This window comes from Vipera ursinii (assembly GCF_947247035.1).
Source record: "Vipera ursinii genome assembly, chromosome: 5".
NCBI lineage: Eukaryota > Metazoa > Chordata > Lepidosauria > Squamata > Viperidae > Vipera > Vipera ursinii.
Genome location: NC_139518.1, coordinates 79,229,362 through 79,243,234, shown reverse-complemented (window position 1 = coordinate 79,243,234; position 13,873 = coordinate 79,229,362).

Sequence of the window (13,873 nt, the reverse complement as noted above, 5' to 3'; positions counted from 1 at the left end):
GAGGCAAATTGAGGGAGGTTATGGAATTCTGATCTCTCCCAGTTCTAAATTACCCTGCTAAACCAGGGAATAATGTACATACGCCTGTTCTATCTCTTTCCAATTTCCTGCTCATTTAGTATTTTTTATTTCTTTATAATATTTAGATCCTTCCAAGGTTTCTAAACTTTCAAAAGCAGTTTTTGATCAACAAGAAGAATTAGCAAAAAAAGGGGGGGGGCGCGGGAGGTGAGAAAGCACTAAATGGCATTAACAGAGGTAGGTTTGTGCATGTTTCTTAAAGAGATGTCCCCTATGATGACCCATCCAAGGTCATGTCTCTCAGTGTAAGGAACATTGTGGGGACTATTAATGTACTTCTATCTTACAGTGAGGGGAAAAAAATTATTTTATCACCTGCTGATGTTGTACGTTTGCCCACTGATGAAGAAATGATCAGTCTGTAATGGTAGGTTTATTTTAACAGTGAGAGACAGAATAACAAAACAAAACAAAAAATCCAGAAAAACGCATTTCAAAAAAGTTATACCCGTATATACTTGAGTATAAGCCGACTCGAGTATAAGCCGAGACCCCTAATTTTACCCAAAAAACTGGAAAAAGTTATTGACTCGAGTATAAGCCGAGGCTGGGAAATGCAGCAGCTCACGGTAAATTTCAAAAATAAAAATACAGGTAGATAACAATAAAATTGCTTTAATTGAGGCATGTGGAAAAGAGGGTCAACAAAAACAATATATTATCAGTATATTCAACAAAAACAATATATAACATTAAAGTATTAACAATAACTTTAAATGTACAAAAACCTTAACTCAATAAGCAACCAAGCTAAAACACAAGCATCAAAATCCTTCAAAACTGGATTCCTCCTCCTCATCTGTATGTCCAAACAGAGCTTCACCTGTAGCTGGTGTGAGGTTATTATCATATAAGAGCCTTGGTGGAGCAGTGGGCTAATGCCTCCTTAAGTAACACCAGCTGCCTGCAATTAGTGCAGGTTCGCATCCCACCAGGCTCAAGGTTGACTCAGCCTTCCATCCTTCCGAGGTAGGTAAAATGAGGACCCAGATTGTTGGGGGCAATTAAGCTGACTTTGTAATAATGCCGCTTGGGGGGGGTGTATGAAAGCCCTAATAAGCAGGCATATACATAGAATGAAGGCTACTGCTAAGCTTGTAAGCCGCCCTGAGTCTTCGGAGAAGGGCGGGATATAAATGGGATTAAAATAAAAAATAAATAAAGTTTACTTTTGAGATGGTGTAAGAACAAAAATGCATAGTCAAAAATAAACAGTCCAAGTAGCAATCCAAAATACAAAGTCTTCTTACCAGTCCAGAGGTCAATACACAGTTCGTAACAGAGCAAAAACAGTAATAGTAGAGAGCAGTGAATTCAGAGAGAGAGAGAAGCTACGTTACTAGCTCCCTCTTATGGCCATGAGAACACTTACACACCCATTGGCCAATTAAAATCTTAAAGACATAACATCATGGTTAATATATTTTCATATTAATATTTATATTTTCATATAAATGGAATTAAAATAAATAAAAAATATACATTGTCACAGAGTTCGCAGTCATCACTATCACAGCTGTCGTCCTCATACAAAGCACTGTCTTCACTGCCATCCATAGCATTACTTATGCCACATTTCTTGAAGGCGTGCTTCACCATGTCCTCTGGAATCTCTTCCCATGCATCACGAACCCACTTTGCTATCAGTTCTATGTCAGGCTTCATCATATTTCCACCTTTTGTTAGTCGGGCTTGACCAGATGACATCCATTCGCACCACATCTTTCGCACACGGTCTTTGAAAGGTTTATTTAAACACACATCTAAGGGCTGTAATACAGATGTAAGCCCACCTGGAATAACGGCTAAAGTAACTTGAGAAGACTTTGCCAATGTTTTTATGTCATCAGATGTGTGGGCTCTGAACATATCCCAAACTAGCAATGATGGTTTTTTCTTTAAGGCTGCTCCTTGTCGTCCGTTCCAAACTTCTTCCAGCCACTTTTTTGTTCCATCTTCATCCATCCAGCCTTTAACATGTGCGCGCACTGTAATTTGTGGTGGGAAATTGACCTTTTTAGGCAAGGTCTTTCTTTTAAAAATAATGACAGGCCGCAGCTTAGTTCCATTAGCCAAACATGACAGAACGACTGTAAAATGGTTTTTCTCATTACCTGTGGTTCTGAGTAAAACAGTTTTGTCTCCCAAACTTGCCACGGTTCTGTTGCTTGGAAGATCAAAGGTCATAGGTGTTTTATCCGTATTCCCAATATCTCCCAGGTCATAGTTATGGATCTTTCTTTGTTTTATGATGAATGAATGGAATGACATCACTTTTTCATCAAGGTCTTTTGGCAACTTCTGTGAAATCTTTGTTCTTTGCCGCAAACATAGGCCATACCTATTCATGAAGCCAGTACACCATCCTGCTGACGCAACAAAATTTTCAATGCCTGGTGCTTTTAATTTGTCATCTTTAGCCATTTGAAGGGCACGTAAGCGAATTCCCATGCGTGTTACGCAGTAACCATTTTGACGACACTCCATAACCCATTTATGCAATTCAGTCTCTAGAGCCCCATATGGAGTTGTTAAACCACGTCGAGCTTTTTTTGCCTTTGGAATCTTTTCCAAGTCAGCTTTCATTTTCCGCCACTCCCTCACTTGTTTTTCATCAACACCAAATTCCCTACTTGCAATACTGTTATTGCTTTTTTCTGCTCTTGACACAACCTTTAGTTTGAAAGCAGCTTCGTATGACCTGCGTTTTTGTTTTGGTGCAGGATTAGAAGTACTGGGATCCATTTCTAACAGGAAAAAAAACTTTAAAAAAAATGCCATACCATAAAATAAAAATATACCGTAAACCCAACTCTAAAAATACTGCTTTGGAGTGTGAGCAGCAATTCTGGGACTGTAACAGTGGAAGCTTCAGCTATTTCCACAACCACCTAACCAATTTTACCATAATTAAAATTAAATTCCTTTCAGGAGTGCGATGGGACTGTATACACATAAACACGAATAGAAAACCGGTACTTTTTTTACATACATCTATCTATATATATATTTATTTTTTTATTTTAATCTACACACACACACACACACACACACACACACACACACATATATATATATACCCGTATATACTTGAGTATAAGCCGACTCGAGCATAAGCCGAGACCCCAATTTTACCCCCCAAAACTGGAAAAAGTTATTGACTCGAGTATAAGCCGAGGCTGGGAAATGCAGCAGCTGGAGGCTGGATCCCCCAAAAGACGTCTCGAGAGAATGGGGTGGCAAGCCGCCGAGAGAATGGGGCGGTGGAGTGCTCCGCCGAGAGAATGGGGCAGCTTGCTGTTCTCTCGGTGCAGCACGGCAGAGGCTGGATCTCGCGAAAGAAATCTCCGCTGAGCGAGAGAATGAGGCGTCTCAGCGCCCATTTTCTCGGCGAAGACTTCTTTCGGGGGACGCAGCTTCTGCCGCCCCTTTCTCTCAGCTGCCCAGTGGAACAGCTTGCCACCAGAAATCAAGAGTGCTCCATCACTGGAGGTTTTTAAGAAGAGACTGGACATTCACCTGTCTGAGATGGTATCGGTCAGTGGTGGCGAAACTTTTAGAGACCGAGTGCCCAAACCGCAAGCCAAAACCCACTTGTTTATCACAAAGTGCCAAGGCAGCATCGGCATTCTGGTGCCCTCGGGGGAGGGGACAGGGAGGCGCCTCTGAGTGCCGCCTCTGGCACGAAAAAAAGGGGGAGCAAAAAATGGGCCACCGTACCGCAAGGCACAAAAACGCCAACCGCCGCGCCGCAGGGTGCAGATACTAGGCACCGCACCACGTGAGAACGGGGCTGGGCTAGTGAGTATCACGCAGGTACTAGCCCCGCCCCCTTTGCAGCATGTACCTGCTCGTGGCCCCGTGCATGCATGCACGCATGTAAAATGCTTCCCCCTCCCTTTTCTTCCAGTCCACCAACCGACAAGGACCTGCTGCTGGCAGCGGTGGTGGCGCACGTGCCAACAGAGAGGGCTCTGAGTGCCACCTCTGGCAGGCGTGCCATAGGTTCACCACCACTGGTATAGGTCCTCCTGCTTGAGCAAGGGGCTGGACTAGAAGACCTCCAAGGTCCCTTCCAGCTCTATTCTATTCTATTCTATTCTATTCTATTCTATTCTATTCTATTCTATTCACTTTCTATATTTCTATTCTATTCTATTCCATTCACTTTCTATATTTCTATTCTATTCTATTCTATTCTATTCTATTCACTTTCTATATTTCTATTCTATTCTATTCTATTCCATTCACTTTCTATATTTCTATTCTATTCTATTCTATTCTATTCTATTCTATTCACTTTCTATATTTCTATTCTATTCTGTTCTGTTCTGTTCTACGTTCTGTTCCAATCCATTCCATATTTTCTATTCCATTCTGTTCCACTGTCAGAGCCCATCGGAGGCAACCCAGTCAGCCCACACAGGAGTTACACTAAGGCTACGCAGCCTCTCCTCTCAACCTGAACCCCTCCTTACCTTTCCTTTTATCTGCATCCTATTTTTAACTGCCGGCTCTGCCCAGCCCTATTTTGTCCTTGAGCACTCGTGAGCTCATCAAGAACAGAAGGTAACCGTGGGGGGAAAGGCAGGGCAAGATCTGCAAGATCCCCATTTGCATTTGACTTTGCCATCCCATCTGGTTCGAGATAACACACCACAGAGAGAGAGAGAGAGAGAGACACGCACACCTCAGCAAAAAAGAAAGAAAGAAAAAGAAGTAGTAGAAGAGGCAGAGAGCCCCTGTGGGTAGGAGTGAGGATGGGGAGAAACAGCAAGAAGACCGGGTGGGGTGGGGTGGGTTAATCACTAAACCTTCCAGTGTTTAACCAAAGCAGCTTTTGCATTTATCAAGCTCTGCTAGCAGGGCACTGGACGGGCCTGGCGGAGCTGCTGAAGGTGAACGGGAGAAGGTGAGTCTTTGCCGAGAAAATCTCAGCGCCCATTTTCTCGGCGAAGACTTCTTTCGGGGGATGCAGCTTCTGCCGCCCCTTTCTGTCAGCTGCCCAGCTGAGAGAAGGGGGTGACAGAGGCTGGATCCCCGAAACAAGTCTCCGCTGAGACGAGAGAACAAGGCGTTTCTCTCTCCCCCCCGCTTTTGCCGCTTTTGTGTGTGGGGGGGGGGCAGTCAAGCGTTGTTTCCCTCCTCGTGTGTGTGTGTGTGTGTGTGGCAGTCAAGCGTTGTTTCCACGTGGGCCCCGGGCTGCGCCCCCGGCGACTCCGCTCCCTCCCCTCCCCTCCGGACCGGGCTTCTCTCCGCCTGTTTCTCAAGAGAAGCCCCCTGATTCAGCAAAATTGTGGGGGGGGAGGGAAAGGAGGGAAGCGCAGAGAGCCAGGCAAATGGGAAGAAGGCTCAGGAGCTTCAGCCTTGCCTCAAGGACAGCGGAGTCCTCTCCGCAGCAGCTGCGTCCCCGCCCTCTTCCAAGCCGATGCCCCCCACTCCGATCCCCAATTCTCCCTTGCCATCAACAAAGCAGCTAGGGAGGCCTGGGGGGCGCAAAGAGACGCACCCCTTCTGCCCCCAAATTCACTCCCCAGCGCGCCTGGAGCTGCCCAAAGCCGGGAGTAAACGGAAGAACTGGAGACGGTTCGCTCCCGCGGCCTCGAAAGCGACCCACGGAATTCTGCCCCACCGCCCAAGCTCGTCTGCTCGTTCCTCCGTCAGCCCCCCCACACCCCGCTCTTCTTCTTCTTCTCCCCTCGAACTTGGCAGCGACGCCGGGAAAGCCGATGGGGAGTTTGGGGCCAACGTGCCGGGAGAAGGCAGGAAAAACCGCGGCGAGGCTGGGGAGAGAGATGAGGGTTTTTTTTACCTCTCGGGCTGCTGTCCGAGAAATACGGCGGGGCCGTCGGAGTCACATTGCCCGAACTGGGCGCTGACAGCAGCGGGGACCGTTCATCCACCCCGTCAGCAGCCATGACTCAGGCACTAGGCGGGGAGCGAAGGGAAGGGACCGGCTTCCTTTCAGCCCCGCTGCGCCAGTGTGTGCATCGCCAGGCGGCGGAGAGTGGGGGAGGGAAGGCGCCGGGCGGAGCGCTGCCCAAAGGGGAGAGAGGCGGAAAGGCCTGCGAGCGGCGGCTGGCTGTGGCGTTGGGGCGGCACGGGCGAAGCAGCAGGCGAGCGGGGGGGAGCGGTGGCTGGCGGTGAGTTCGGGGCGGCGCGGGCGAGGCAGCGAGCGGGGGGAGCGGCGGCTGGCGGTGAGTTCGGGGTGGCGCGGGCGAGGCAGCGGGCGAGCGGGGGGGAGCGGCGGCTGGCGGTGAGTTCGGGGCGGCGCGGGCGAGGCAGCGGGCGAGCGGGGGGAGCGGCGGCTGGCGGTGAGTTCGGGGCGGCGCGGGCGAGGCAGCGGGCGAGCGAGCAGGGGGGAGGGGCGGCTGGCGGTGAGTTCGGGGCGTCACGGGCGAGGCAGCGGGCGAGTGAGCGGGGGGGAGCGGCAGCTGGCTGTGGCTTCGGGGCGGCGCTGAGCTGCGCGGCCGCCCTCCCGCCCTGCCTGCCCCCTGGCCGGTGCCTTCGCCCCGCAAGCCCCCCGACTTGCCCGGAGGAAGCGGCGGCGGCGCGGTGCTGTGGGCCGGGAGGGGAGGGGGGTGCGGCAGGGGCTGCCCCTCCTGCCGAGGAGCCGAGCCCGGCGGTGTGTGTGTGTGTGTGTGTGTGTCAGACCCGCAGGAATGGCTAGTAAAGGTGGCGGCAGTCCGGCATTTGCGTTTCTCTCTGTGTCAAGCCCCGTGGGCTCGACACACAGGAAGGGGGGGAATGCCGGAATGCCGCTTCCCTACCAGCCATTCCCGTGGGTCTGACACACACACGCACGCACGAGGGGGAGAAACAACGCTGGACTGCCGCCAGCTCTGCAAGGCTCTGCCGCTCCCTTCTCTCAGCAGCCTGTTCCGAACGAAGGGACAGTTCTTTTTTTTTGTTCACTGATGTATAAGCCGAAGTGGAGTTTTTCAGCCCAAAAAGTGGGCTGAAAAATTCGGCTTATACTCAAGTATATACGGTATACACATACACATATGCATATATATATATATATTGCTCGTTTGCGTCTGGGGTTTATGCTAGTCTTTCATGCTATGAAACAGAGCATGCGCAAGCTCCTTACCTCTATCGCGTTTAAGCTGTACTGCGCCTGTGCGGTAGGACTTTCTTCATTTGCAGCCCATCCGGATGACGTGTCACGCTGGGAGCTGCATCTTCTGTGAATGGCGATCCTGGAAGCACCGAAGCCTCGGCCGCGCGCAAGTCCTCGGTAAGTTCTTTTTTTTTGTTCACTGGAGTATAAGCCGAAGTGGATTTTTCAGCCCAAAAAGTGGGCTGAAAAATTCGGCTTATACTCAAGTATATACGGTAAATTGATTTGCATTTTAATGAGTGAAATAAGTATTTGACCCCTTCGCAAAACATGACTTAGTACTTGGTGGCAAAACCCTTGTTGGCAATCACACAGGTCAGACGTCTCTTGTAGTTGGCCACCAGGTTTGTACACATCTCAGGAGGGATTTTGTCTCACTCCTCTTTGCAGATCCTCTCCATGTCATTAAGGTCTCGAGGCTGACATTTGGCAGCTCGAACCTTCAGCTCCCTCCACAGGTTTTCTATGGGATTAAGGTCTGGAAACTGGCTGGGCCACTCCAGGACCTTAATGTGCTTCTTGAGTGACTCCTTTGTTGCCTTGGCTGTGTGTTTTACGTAACTACCATGCTGGAATATCCATCTACGACCCATTTTCAATTCCCTGGCTGAAGGAAGGAGGTTCTCACCCAAGATTTGATGGTAAATGGTCCCGTCCATCATCTCTTTGATGCGGTGAAGTTGTTCTCGCCCCTTAACAGAAAAACACCCCCAAAGCACAATGTTTCCACCTCCATGTTTGACGGTGGGGATGGTGTTCTTGGGGTCATAGGCAGCTTTCCTCCTCCTCCAAACGGCGAGTTGAGTTGATGCCAAAAAGCTCGATTTTGGTCATATTTGACCACAACACTTTCACCCACTTCTCCTCTGAATCATTCAGATATTCATTGGCAAACTTCAGACGGGCCTGTACATTGCTTTCTTGAGCCAGGGGGACCTTGCTGATGCTGCAGGATTTCAGTCCTTCACGGTGTAGTGTGTTATAAACTATTTACTAGGTGACTAGGGCCCCAGCTGCCTTGAGATCATTGACAAGATCCTCCCGTGTAGTTCTGGGTTAATTTCTCACCATTCTCATGATCATTGAAATTCCACAAGGTGAGATCTTGCATGGGTCCCCAGACCGAGGGAGATTGACAGTTATTTTGTGTTTCTTCCATTTGTGAATAATCGTACCAACTGTTGTCACCTTCTCACCAAGCTGCTTGGCGATAGTCTTGTAGTCCATTCCAACCTTGTTTAGGTCTCCAATCTTGTCCCTGACATCCTTGGACAGCTCTTTGGTCTTGGTCATGGTGGAGAGTTTTGGAATCTGGTTAATTGATTGATTCTTGTGGACAAGTGTCTTTTATACAGGTAACAAGCTGAGTTTAGGAGCACTCCCTTTAAGAGAGTGCTCCTATGGTAATCTTATCTCATTACCTATATAAAAGACACCTGGGAGCCAGAAATCTTGTCGATTGATAGGGGATCAAATACTTATTTCACTCATTAAAATGCAAATCAATTTCTAATTTTTTTGAAATGCGTTTTTCTGGCATTTTTATTGTTATTCTGTCTCTCACTGTTAAAATAAACCTACCATTAAAATTTTAGACTGATTATTTCTTTGTCAGTGCGCAAACGTACAAAATCAGCAGGGGCCTGTCCATTCCACCAACCAGAACGTCCCTGTCATGCCTCCCAAGTAGTCGGGACAGCCTGTGCTGTTCCCGCCTTCTCTCCACTGTCTGTGCTTGAGGATCAGGAGTGGGCGGTCCTTGCTCATTGCCTGAGCTTTGTCTCTCATGTTCACTCCTTAGTCTGTCTTGGTCATCCTGACCCTGTTCTCCCTGCCTACAAGCCGTCCCAATCCTGAAAGGCCCTGGCCTGCCTCAGCATGCTTCTCCCCATACTCCTCCACAGATTCAGGCTTTGACGGGTGGCATGGCACCTTGAATCTTCTTGCTCCTGAGAGCCTTCTGCAGACTCCCATGTGAACCCAGGCACCCCTTTCCCCTCATCCGATTAATCTGACTCGGCTGCTGGATCCGCTGGCTGTCGAGGAACCACAACAGCCTCACGTATAGCCAGGCCCCTTCCAAATGATGTCTCCAGGTCTCAAACGCCACCTTAATGACCAGTAATTCCTCCCAGATGGTGTAATTGCGCTCGGCTGGATTAAGTTTCCATGAATAATATGTGTAAGGGAAGAGAGTACCGCTGGGTGCATGAGCCTGGAATAACACTGCTACGATGGCAATGTTAGATGCATCCGCTTCCACGAGAAATGGATAGTGTGGGTCAGACTGTTTCAGGATGGGCTCCTGCATGAAGGCTTGCTTCAAGACCTGGAAAGCTTGTTGCTCTGGGGTGTTCCATTAAAACAAGGCCTTCTTCTGAAGGAGCCGAGTGAGGAGTGTGTTCAGGGAACCAAAGCTGGGGATGAAAATCCTGTAGTAGTTGGCGAACCCAAGGAGTTGTTGGACATCTTTGACTCAACGTGGGGGTTACCAACCATGCAGGGACTTGACCTTGCTCGACTCCATAGCAATGCTCACAGGAGAAATGCAGTGTCCCAGGAAGTCAATGGTCGATTGATAAAATTGGCATTTCTCTAGAATCAATACTCCTAGAACTGTTGGAAGGCCAGGCGTAGGTGCTGATGATGACTCTCTGATGAAGGGGAGTCAGTCAGCATGTCCTCCAGATAGATCGTGACAAACTGATCCAACATGTTCAGGAATATATCGTTCATGAAATACTGGAAGAAAGCAGGGGCATTAGTCAGCCCAAATGGCATGATGGTGTACTCAAAGTGGCCATACGGGGTACTGAGTGCTGTCCTCCCATTTGTCACCAGGCCGGATCCTGACGAGATTGTAGGCTTCCTTCAAGTCCAATTTGCTGAAGACTAGGCTTTCGGGGCCCGTCCGACGAGTCACCAAAAAAATGAATCCGGAACGGGAGCTGGTTCTCCTAAGCCACGTTTATTAGCCTCATAAACAGTTGCTCGAAGACAGACGAAGTCAGCGTTGATTCTACAGTATCATCAACGCTGTTAAATAGCCAGCCAAGCCGACACCCTCCACCACACCCCTAGACGTTTCACCACGCCCACACCCTACTTAACCACCGCCTCCCATGGTTCCTGCCCTTTGGCACCCGCTCCACCACCATTGCAGCCGGTAAGCCACCTCCCAGCCTAAACCACCCTCTCGTCCCCCGGAGCTCCGCACGCCTCCATCCTCCCCCCCCAGCTCTCCAACCCAGCGCGAGTCTCGCCCTGAGCCCCTCGTCCCGCCGGGGGTCTCCGCCACCCCCTGAGCCACTCTGGCGCCCATCTTTAGTAGCCGGTAGATTGCTCCCCGGCCGATTATGGCAGCTGCGCTCCCCCCAGCTCGTTGGCCGCTTCCGAGAGCCGCCGGACTGGTCTGCGGCCTCCCCAGCTGACGGGCGGGCCGCCGCTGCGCCGTTGCTCCGAATGCCGTACTTCCTGGATCCTCAGGACGGCGTGGACGCAGGCGGCCGTTTTCGGAGCACCGCAGCTTGTCAGCTAGAAGAGGAGGCTGGCGGGAATCCCTGGAAGCAGGTAGGCTGAGGCATGGCTTCTTCGGGCGCTGGGCAGCCGGGTGCTGGGGTGCAACCGCGGCCAAGCACCTTCCCGGACTTTCGGGACTCCGCGGCTGCCGGCAGCTGGTTCCGGGGCTTGGCAGGGCGTTCCTTGTGCGGCGGCGGTGAGTTTCGGGGCCCAGCAGGCCGCTCCGCGGGCGTCGGTGGTCTGGCGGGACGCTCCGCGGCCCGTCCGGATGTCGGGCATGCCGGGCCCGACATGCCGCCCCCCCTACCAAGGGTCCTCCTGCAGATGTAGAGAACAAGTCACAGAATCATTTACATTGCATACACCCCTGTGTCCCCTACCCCCCGGCCTGTTAGGGTGGGCACGGTGGAATGCCCGGACCAAACGTAGAGCATGGACGTCTTCTCGCGATACCCATGTTGCCTCCTCCACCGGGTACCCCTTCCACCGAAGGAGATACTGTATGGCGCCCCTCCGCACCCTGGAGTCCAACACCTCCTGCACCTCATACTGGTCAGCGTGAACCGGACCGGGACCCCCCTCCCCTGCCGCTGCAGTAGCCGCTGGAGCAGGCTTCAGCAGGCTACTATGGAACACCGGGTGGACCTTACCTAAGAACTTAGGCAACCGCAGTCGCACCGTCACCGGGTTTATCACTTGCACCACCCGGAACGGCCCGAGGTATTTGGGTCCTAGCTTACGGCACGGGACCTGTAACCGTAAATACTTGGTGGACAAGTAAACCAGGTCCCCCACCCGTGGTGTAACAAAGGGTTTCCGTTTTTTGTCCGCCTGTGCTTTGGTCGCCACGGCGGACCGATCCAATGCTTCCTTCGCCGCCCCCCAGGCGGCCGTGATTTGACGCATCCAATCATGCGGTGAGCACGGAGACCCCTCCTCCTGGAGACATTCAGCGAAGGGAACAAACTCGTGACTGGTGACCACCCGATATGGAGAGAAACCAATACTACTATGAACCGCATTATTGTACGCCACTTCGGCAAGTGCTAACAGGTCTACCCAATCCGTCTGCCGAAAGGAAACGTAGCTCCGTAGATAGCGTTCAACAGCAGCGTTGGCTCGTTCTGCGGCCCCGTTGGTGCTGGGGTGATAGGCCGTACTTAGTCCCTGAGACGAGCCGATATGACACAGAAACTCTCCAAAACCGGGCCGTGAACTGCACCCCTCTGTCTGAGATCACACGCCGCGGCACTCCATGCAGTCGGTATACTTGCGTGAGAAACAGCCAAGCTAGTCGTTGAGCTGATGGTAACCCCTTACACGGAACAAAGTGTGTCTGTTTGGAAAACAGGTCAACCACTGTCCAGATAATGGTGTGACCCTTGCTCTCTGGGAGGTCCACAACGAAGTCCATGGCGATGTCCTGCCATGGCCGAGCCGGGTCAGCTACCTGCTGCAACAGCCCCAAAGGCTTCCCAATTTGGGGTTTTGTGGTGGCACAGACATGGCAACGCCGTACATACTGCTCGATATCACTTTTCATGCGAGGCCACCAGAATTGACGACGTGCCAGATGTAAGGTTTTCACAAACCCGAAATGTCCCGCCTGTTTGGTGTCGTGACACCCATGCAGAACGCGTGGCCGCACAGTTTCAGGTACATACAATCGTGTTCCATGCCACGGTAGGCCATCCCGCATAGTTAATAGTCCCGGATTACTCCGTAACCAGGCGTCCTCCTGCAAGGCCCTTTGGATGGCCTGGTTCAAATTCTCCTCCGACACCTGTCCAGCACTCTCTGAACCAACCCCCTCCTTCGCCAGTGTCGGGATGAGTGTCTGCACCACCTCCTCCCTTTTGCTGTCAAACTGTGGCATGCGGGACAGAGCATCCGCCAGAAAGTTCCGACCCCCCGGCACATACTTCAGCACAAACCGGAAGCGTCGGATCCTCCTCCAACTCCAGATCCTCAAGGTCTTCCGTCGGCATGGACTGGGTGGTTACGGGTCTGGTCGCCAAGGGAGGAGTCGTCACCCGACGGTTGTCGTCAGCTGCCTGATAAGCAGTTCGGGACCGCTCCGAGGTCTTCCTAGCACGCAAGGCCTGCTATTTAACAGCGTTGATGATACTGTAGAATCAACGCTGACTTACTTTCAGGGCCCGTCCGACGAGTCACCAAAAAAATGAATCCGGAACGGGAGCTGGTTCTCCTAAGCCACGTTTATTAGCCTCATAAACAGTTGCTCGAAGACAGACGTAGTCAGCGTTGATTCTACAGTATCATCAACGCTGTTAAATAGCCAGCCAAGCCGACACCCTCCACCACACCCCTAGACATTTCACCACGCCCACACCCTACTTAACCACCGCCTCCCATGGTTCCTGCCCTTTGGCACCCGCCCCACCACCATTGCAGCCAGTAAGCCACCTCCCAGCCCAAACCACCCTCTCGTCCCCCGGAGCTCCGCACGCCTCCATCCTCCCCCCAGCTCTCCAACCCAGCGCGAGTCTCGCCCTGAGCCCCTCCTCATCCCGCCGGGGGTAACCGCCACCCCCTGAGCCACTCTGGCGCCCGTCTTTAGTAGCCGGTAGATTGCTCCCCGGCCGGTTATGGCAGCCGCGCTCCCCCCCGGCTCGTTGGCCGCTTCCGAGAGCCGCCGGACTGGTCTGCGGCCTCCCCAGCTGACGGGCGGACCGCCGCTGCACCATTGCTCCGAATGCCGTACTTCCTGGATCCTCAGGACGGCGTGGACGCAGGCGGCCGTTTTTGGAGCACCGCAGCTTGTCAGCTAGAAGAGGAGGCTGGAGGGAGTCCCTGGAAGCAGGTAGGCCGAGGCATGGCTTCTTTGGGCGCTGGGCGGCCGGGTGCTGGGGTGCAACCGCGGCCAAGCACCTTCCCGGACTTTCGGGACTCCACGGCTGCCGGCAGCTGGTTCCGGGGCTTGGCGGGGCGTTCCTTGTGCGGCGGCGGTGAGTTTCGGGGCCCAGCAGGCCGCTCCGCGGGCGTCGGTGGTCTGGCGGGACGCTCCACGGCCCGTCCGGATGTCGGGCGTGCCGGGCCCGACATAGGCTAGACACACAGGGGTGCAACCCACTCTCCCGCAGCACCTGAGAGAAGGCTGATCATAGATCTCACTTTATCCCGCTC